The sequence below is a fragment of the Myotis lucifugus genome, unplaced genomic scaffold (assembly GCF_000147115.1).
Source record: "Myotis lucifugus unplaced genomic scaffold, Myoluc2.0 scaffold_136, whole genome shotgun sequence".
Taxonomy (NCBI): domain Eukaryota; kingdom Metazoa; phylum Chordata; class Mammalia; order Chiroptera; family Vespertilionidae; genus Myotis; species Myotis lucifugus.
Window position 1 is genome coordinate 3195760 of NW_005871184.1, and position 8783 is coordinate 3204542.

An 8783-nucleotide genomic window follows, 5' to 3' on the forward strand; every position below is an offset into this window, starting at 1 on the left:
TGGGCAAAATTCCCAGTCAGGGCACACACATAGGTTGCTGATTTGATCCCCAGTCAGGGCACGTGCCAGAGGCAACCAATTGATCTTTCTCTCTCACATTGATGTTTCTCCTCTTTCCCTTCCTCTCTCTCTAAAAGCCAATAAAAATATATATTCTCAGGGGAGGTTTACAGGAAAAAACTGCCTTTGCCTTTTATTTTTCTTTCCTGGTGATCTTTGAATAATAACTATTAACATTTGATATTTATAATTTAAGAAGTCCTTTCACAGATTTTGTGTTGTTGGCTCCTTAAAACAAGCCTGTACTAGCATTATAATATAAAAAATGAAAAAAACTGAAGTTCATAGAAGTTGAAGCTTGCCCAAGGCCATCCAGATGAAAAAAGAGACCAATCTGTCTTGAGATTCCACATTTGTCACACACACTCACACACACTCACACACACACACACACACACACACACACACACACACACCTACCTATCTTCCTAACAACTCTAACATAAAATGGCTGTTAAGAATTTAACTTTTAAACTTTCACACATGTACAAATAAATTTTATGGGGAAAATGTTACAATAAATTTTCTTGGATTAAAAAGTCCTTTAAAAATTCAAAAGTTTTACAAAATGTGAAAATATGAATTTACTAATCATATTAATTACATAATGACAAATTACTTTTAAAATTCATTTTTCAAAATATTATTCACTTAAGAGAAGAAATTAAATAAGGAGTTACCATGGATATTTAAGTTTTATTTATTTGACTATGGACACCAAGAAATGCACAGCGTGGAAGGGAATACTAATGTATAAGTGGTTCTTTCTCAGTGGGAGGATTACAGATTTTTTCCCTTCTCATATTTTCTGTACATTTCAAACTTTGTAGAATCAAGAAAATATAGGTTTAATTGCATTTTCAAAAATGTCTCAGACATAAAAATTTTTTTATAATAAACTCAAAAAAACAACAACAACTGAACACAAGCCAGGCCAGTGTTGCTCAGTGGTTGAGCATTGACCTATAACCAGGAGGTCAAGGTTCAATTCCCAGTCAAGGCACATGCCCAGGTTTCAGGCTAAATCCCCAGTAGGGGACATGCAGGAAGCACTTGATCAATGATTCTCTCTCATCTCTGATGTTCCTATTTCTCAGTCCCTCTCTCTTCCTCTCTGAAATCAATAAAAATATATTTTTTTTTTACAAAGTAGAACATGAAATTGAATCCATAGTGTTACCTCAACTTGGTAAAAAAGAAAAATGCTTCTTTGTAGATGCAAGTACATACAGCTGGAAGGCAAAAGCCTGTTAGGATTGTTTTACTTCTGCATGATGGGATCCAGAAAATTATCTTCTTATTTGAACATTTCTGCAACCTCCAAATTGTGTTAATGGGCATATTGTCCATTAAAATAGTTTCCTTCATTTTATGAAGGAAATAAATATGTTAGGCTTATTGTCATTGCCAACTGGAGATCAAGTGGAAGTAAAAAAAATCATCTCATATAATTAATAGTAATATACCCAAGTTCTAATTTATAAAATTTTCATCTTCATGTCCAATAAATTAGGTACAGGTATTCCTTATTTATATATATATATATATATATATATATATATATATATATATATATATATAAAAAAGCCTAAGCGACCATTACGACCGAACAACCAGAATGACCGGTCGACCAGTCGTTATGACGTGCACTGACCACCAGAGGGCAGACACTCAATGCAGGAGCTGCCTCCTGGTGGTCAGTGCGCTCCCACAGCCAACCTCCCATGGCCCCTTCCTCCCCCCTCCCCCACAAACTTCTGCAGCTCTCTCCCCTCCCCCAGCTGGGCCCCCCATTGGCCCCAATCAGGGGGCTGGTTAGCCAACCTCTCGGGGTCTCTCCCCTCAGCTGGCCAGCCCCCTGATAGGCCTCAATCACCGGCCAGGCCGAGGGACCCCACCATGCACAAATTTGTGCACCAGGCTTCTAGTAAAAGATAAGGGTCAACATGCAGACCCTCATCTCTGTGACTTCCTGGAGAACCATTTCCTGGATGAGGAGGTGAAATTGATCAAAAGATGGGTGACCACCTGACTAACATCCACAGGCTGGCTCACCCTCAAGCACGACTAGGAGCCTTTGGAGCTCAGAGGCCTTTCAGAGGCCCTCTGCATCCCCTGGTGTCTCTGGCTTTTACCTAAGCCTCTTCCCAAAACTACTAGTCATTCTTTTAACCACCCTGGAGCCCTCTCCCATGCATTGGACCAAATGAAACAATAAAGCTTTTTGCAGCAAAAAAGAAAGAAGGAAGGAAGGAAGAAAGGAAGGAAGGAAGGAAGGAAGGAAGGAAGGAAGGAAGGAAGGAAGGAAGGAAGGAAGGAAGGAAGGAAGGAGATAAGGATCAATAATTTTTGCTGATAATCAAATCTCAGTTTTTAAAAACCCTGTATTACATTTTCAATACAGAATTCAGGATTTTGGTTTCTGAATGTAAACAAAAGCCCTCTAAAGATCACAAATATATATAATTGTAGAAACTAGGTCTATGTATGTGAATAGGTGCACACACATGAGGATGTATACACAGTAAAATATAAGAATGTGATGGGATTTCCAGTAGACTATACTTTTTTCTTTATAATAATCTCCATATTAAATATTGCTCTAGTATGCAAGAAATTAGGAATGCCTCCCCTACCTCCTTGAGCTTGCTTCTTCGTTTGCAACAAAATAGAAATTGCAGAACACTAAGAGATAAATGCCAGTCAAGGGTTTCACTCACTTTCCTTTTAGTCCCTATGAAATAATATCAAGTATTACCCAGGCATTACTTGCACTGCTCCACAAAAGGCAGAATTATTTAACTGTCTGGACAGTCTGAGGGCCTGACCAGGCATGAAGCCACTGCAGAATTTTTGCCTGCAGCCTACAGCCATGCCTTTGCAGAAACATCTGGGCAACTGTTTCAGTGGGGTGGGGAATAGGGCATCTTGCCACTTATATCATTTCCCCAGAGCAGAAATATCGGGCTCATAACACTAATTTTACTCAAATAAGAGAGGAGTAATAGGCTTCTCTCTAACTTCTACAAAAACAGAAAGAGCAAGGGCAATTTCTAAATAAATTGACTTTAAAGATTATTTACAGACACGGAGAATTCTTCGTTGTAACCTATCTTCTAGAAAGGGGTACAAAGATTCTATGTATTGCTTAAAAACAAAAGATAAAAACCAAAGCCTGTTAAAATGAGTGTACATCTACTTCCCGAGAGAAGGAAGGTCTCTTGGTGTTAGGAGTATCAAGCATGAAATTCTCCTGAGGCTTTTTCATAACAAATATTTCTTACTTTATAATCAGAAAACAATAAAGCCACTCTTATATTTTTAAAATTAGAACATTTACATTCACAAATGAAAAATTATAATTTTCTGAAACATTAATGGAGATACCACAAATGTTTATATTCAGCACCACTCAAAAAATAAAAGTACAAAAAATAAAGGAAAATGTTAAGAACTTGGATAGGAATCTAATTTCCTTTATGTGTAGCTTCAAATTTTCTCAAGAGGAAGAATAATTTCTAACAACTTAGATGTTCCTTCACCAGTCTTGGCATGTAGTAGATCAATAAATATTTGCTGAGTGATTAAATTTAACATTAAATACATTGCCTAAATTTTATTTTTATGCCAAAGATATTCTCCCAAGAATCTTTTTTTAATTACTTTATTGATTAAGGTATTATATATGTGTCCTTATCCCCCCATTGCCCCCCCCACCCACTCCCACTCATGCCCTCACGCCCCTGGTGTCTGTGTCCATTGGTTAAGCTTATATGCATGTATACAAGTCCTTTGGTTGATCTTTCCCCCTTACCCTCACCCTCCCCTACCTTCCCTTTGAGGTTTGATGGTCTGATTGATGCTTCTCTGTCTCTGGATCTGTTTTTGTTCATCAGTTTATGTTGTTCATTATATTCCATAAATGAGTGAGATCATGTGATATTTATTTTTCTCTGACTGGCTTATTTCACTTAGCATAATGCTCTCCAGTTCCATCCATGCTGTTGCAAATAGCAAGAATTCCTTCTTTTTTACTGCAGCGTAGTATTCCATTGTGTAGATGTACCAAGGTTTTTTAATCCACTCATCTGCTGATGGGCACTTAGGCTGTTTCCAAATCTTAGCTATAGTGAATTGTGCTGCTATGAACATAGGAGTGCATATATCCTTTCTAATTGGTGTTTCTAGTCTCTTGGGATATATTCCTAGAAGTGGGATCACTGGGTCAAATGGGAGTTCCAATTTTAGTTTTTTGAGGAAACTCCATACTGTTCTCCACAGTGGCTGCACCAGTCTGCATTCCCACCAGCAGTGCACGAGGGTTTCTTTTACGCCGCATCCTCACCAGCACTTGTCGTTTGTTGATTTGTTGATGATAGCCATTCTGACAGGTGTGAGATGGTACTGCATGGTCATTTTGATTTGCATCTCTCAGATGATTAGTGACTTTGAGCATATTTTCATGTCTCTTGGCCTTCCTTCTGTCTTCTTTTGAAAAGGATCTATTTAGGTCCGTTGCCCATTTTTTGATTGGGTTGTTTATCTTCCTTTTGTTAAGTTGTATGAGTTCCCTGTATATGTTGGAGATTAAACCCTTATTGGTGATAACATTGGCAAATATGTTCTCCCATGCAGTGGGCTTTCTTGTTTTGTTGATGGTTTCTTTTGCTGTGCACAAGCTTTTTATTTTGATGTAATCCCATTTGTTTATTTTCTCTTTAGTTTCCATTGCCCTAGGAGCTGTGTCAGTAAAGAAATTGCTTTGGCATATGTCTGAGATTTTGCTGCCTGTGGATTCCTCTAGTATTTTGATGGTTTCCGATCTTATGTTCAAGTTCTTTATCCATTTTGAGTTTATTTTTGTGTATGGTGTAAGTTGGTGGTCTAGTTTCATTTTTTTGCATGTATCTGTCCAATTTTCCCAACACAATTTATTGAAGAGACTGTCTTGACTCCATTGTATGTCCATGCCTCCTTTGTGGAATATTAATTGAGCACAATGGTTTGGGTAGATATCTGGGTTCTCTATTCTATTCCATTGATCTATATGTCTATTCTGGTGCCAGTACCAGGCTGTTTTGAGAACAGTGGCTTTATAATACAGCTTGATATCTGGTATTGAGATCCCACCTACTTTGTTCTTCTTTCTCAGGATCGCTGCAGCTATGCGGGCTTTTTTTATTCCAGGTGAAGTTTTGGAGAGTTCTTTCTAGATCTGTGAAGTATGCTGTTGGTATATTAATGGGGAGAGTATTGAATCTATAGATTGCTTTGGGTATTACGGACATTTTGATGATGTTGATTCTACCAATCCATGAACACAGTATGTTCTTCCATCTGTTTATGTCTTCCTCTATCTCTTTTTTCAGTGTCCTGTAGTTTTCCCCGTATAGGTCTTTTACCTCCTTAGTTAAGTTTATTCCTAGGTATCTTAATTTTTTTGGTGCGATGGTAAATGGGATTGCTTTTTTAGTCTCTCTTTCTGTAAGTTCATTATTGGTGTATAGAAATGCCATAGATTTCTTGGCGTTAATTTTGTATCCTGCTACATTGCCGAATTCATTTATTAAGTCTAATAATTTTTTGATGGAGTCTTTAAGGTTTTCTATGTACAGTATCACATCATCTGTGAATAAGGACAGTTTTACTTCTTCTTTTCCAATTTGGATGCCTTTTATTTCTTCTTCTTGTCTGATCACAATGACTAGTATTTCCAGTACTATGTCAAACAGGACTGGTGAGAGTGGGCATTTCTATCTTGTTCCTGTTCTTAGAGGAAATGGTTTTAGGTTTTGCCCATTGAGTATGATGTTGGCTTTGGGTTTGTCATACATGGCTTTTATTATGTTGAGGTATGATCCTTCTATTCCGACCTTGCTGAGAGTTTTTATCAAGAAAGAGTGTTGGATTTTGTCAAATGCATTTTCTGTGTGAATTGATATGACTATGTGATTTTTATCTCTCTATTTGTTTATGTGATGTATCACGTTTATTGATTTTCGGATATTGTACCATCCTTGCATCCCTGGGGTGAATCCTACTTGGTCATGGTGTATGATCTTTCTGATGTACTGCTGGATCCGATTTGCTAGGATTTTGTTGAGGATTTTGGCATATATGTTCATGAGGTATATTGGCCTGTAATTCTCTTTCATTGTGTTGTCTTTGTCTGGTTTTGGTATTAGGGTGATGCTGACTTCAAAGAATGAGCTTGGAAGTGTTCCTTCCTCTTGAATTTTTTGGAATAGTCTGAGGAGGATAGGTTTTAGTTCTTCCTTGACTGTTTGGTAAAACTCCCCTTCTCCCAAGAATCTTAATCACCACTTCAATCCCACTCACTAGAAGTAACCAAATGAAGTTTGGTGAATCTCTCTGTATACAACAGAGATAGAGAAAAGAGAGAAGAGAGATATCATACTGTAACTATTTATAGTTAAAAAATACAGTGGACACCCTACTATAGTTCTGTATAATTCATTCTTTTTTTTAATTCTTTATTAGTTAAGGTATTATAAATGTGTCTTCATCCCTCCCATTAAATCCCCATCCTCCCCTACTCCCACTCATGCTCTCATCCCTCTGTTGTCCATGTCCATTGGTTTGGCTTATATGCATGCATAATTCATTCTTGTTAATAACTGCACTAATTTAATTTTCCAGATGCTATCAGCAACCAGTACATTGACTGAGAGAAAATAATAGTACTAGTAGTAATGGCTAACATTTATTGAGCATTGTTCCAAATGCTTCATCTATTTACTACACATTAAAATTGTGTAACTTTATAGGTAGGTACTATAACTTATGGCCCTTCTTACAGATAAAGAAATTGAAACATATTACTTGCCCGAGGTTATAAAGACTTGCCCAAAGTTAGACAGTAAGTGGCAAGGCCAGAATTTGAAGCCAGCAGTCTGTCTTCTAAGCCTGTGTTCTGATTCACTACTGCCTCTGTGATGTTAAAAATAGTAAAGATAAATTATTCCTTAACAATGAGTGACTGTTGGTATATACCAGATGTAAACATAATAGAACACAATGTTTTGGTGTTTTTAACTATACCAGAACCTTGTATATTTAGTAGTGCTTTCAAAGAAACCATATCAAGAGATTTTACGTTCTGTTTAGAGTCTGCCATTAAGCAAAAGTATTTGAATTAGTAAAAAACACACACATGAATTTCCTTCATATATATTTCATAAGCTGAACAGGAAAAGCAATCTAAGTTCTGTACTGTTACCTTATTTTGTGGCCAAAAGCAGCTTTTTTCAAGTTTTACTATCCATTTTATTGACCAGACTTGTCACCAATTGATTTATGGTCATTCAAAAAACACTATACCAGTCACACACACGAAAAGAACCTGAATCACATTTTTAAAATATATGACTCAGATTCTAAACTCAGATGCAAGAGTTTTTTTAAAAAATAATTGCAAAATCTTTGGAATAAATGTGTAGTCTCTCAAGGTAACTATTCTGAAAAGGATAAACCTTAGTTGTCTGTTTAAAGTCAGTCTGCTAAAAGTCAGTTACCATATTTAACAGGTTTTTTTCAGTTACTAATCCAGCAGCCGGTTCATGCCAGCCATCCCAAAACAATAACTGATGTCCATATTGACTCTTCTGTTCCCAAGCCAGTGAGTTGATACCTAGTATCCTAAGCACTGTATAACGTATCAAAATAGTGTTGCTGAGCCAACTGTAACATAAATTGTTTTTACAACATGAGCCAATTTTTCTAATGTACTCTTTAACATAAAGTGATTCTGCTCTAGCTGACAGCAGGGACAAGAATGGCAGCTTGAGGGGATGCTTTACCTTTGACTAAATCTTATTAGTTTAAACAAGGGATAACACATACACATTTAAGTATATTCAACATCGCCAAAGCACCAGCGTCCCCACCATCTTAAAGTGATGCCAAATAGTATTTAAAGGTGGAATGTTTCAGAAGATGGTTCAGTCGAAGATCAAGTTCCACCTACCTCTGTTACTGAGTCACTTTCTAGACCATGTTTTTGTTAAGTAAACCTTTCTTCTTGAACAAATAATCATCTGTCAGAGCTCCACGTAGTTCCACAGAATAGTAAAAATAACTGGAAGCTCCTTTGTATATATAATTGCTAAGTAAATGCCAAAGTCTTACAAGACAGCCCTTAAAGTCTACTGGGTGAACATTATAAAATCAAATTTTGTGCTTCCTTCAGCAGCATATATACTAAAAATCAGAATGACACAGAGATTAGCATGGCTCCTGAGCAAGGATGATATGCAAATTCATGAAGCATTCCACTTTAAAAAAAAACAATTTCCTGGCAACCTGTTAAGCATAATTATCTAACCAAGTCCTATCCCTTAAAACAAAATTGGAATTATTCAATCTAATAGCTAGAGAAGCAGCTGGGACTTTCTTATCCTGTATAATAAAGAGGTGACATGCAAATTAACCCTCACACCCTCACAAGATGGCTGCCTACGACTAGGCTGGCAGGGGGTTAGTGAGGGACGACCAAACAACTGAAAAGGAGGCTGAGTGGGGCGACCAGGCCGGTGGGGGGGGTAGTTGGGGGTGACCAGGCCAGTAGAGGGGGGAAGTTAGGGGTGACCAGGCTGGCAGAGGGACAGTTGGGGGTGACCAGGCCAATGGGGGTTGCAGTTGGGGGAGACCAGGCTGGCAGGGGTTCAGTTGGGGGCGATTAGGCTGGCAGGGGGCAGTTTGGG

The 8783-nt window shown here is 37.6% G+C and overlaps 1 non-coding gene across 1 annotated transcript; it reads left to right on the forward strand.

Annotated features, from left to right (window-relative positions):
• The first annotated feature begins 8256 nt into the window (after positions 1-8256).
• On the forward strand, positions 8257-8361 carry LOC111827145. Its single transcript, XR_002830653.1, has one exon. It is a non-coding gene; the product is annotated as a U6 spliceosomal RNA (small nuclear RNA).
• Positions 8362-8783: the final 422 nt, after the last annotated feature.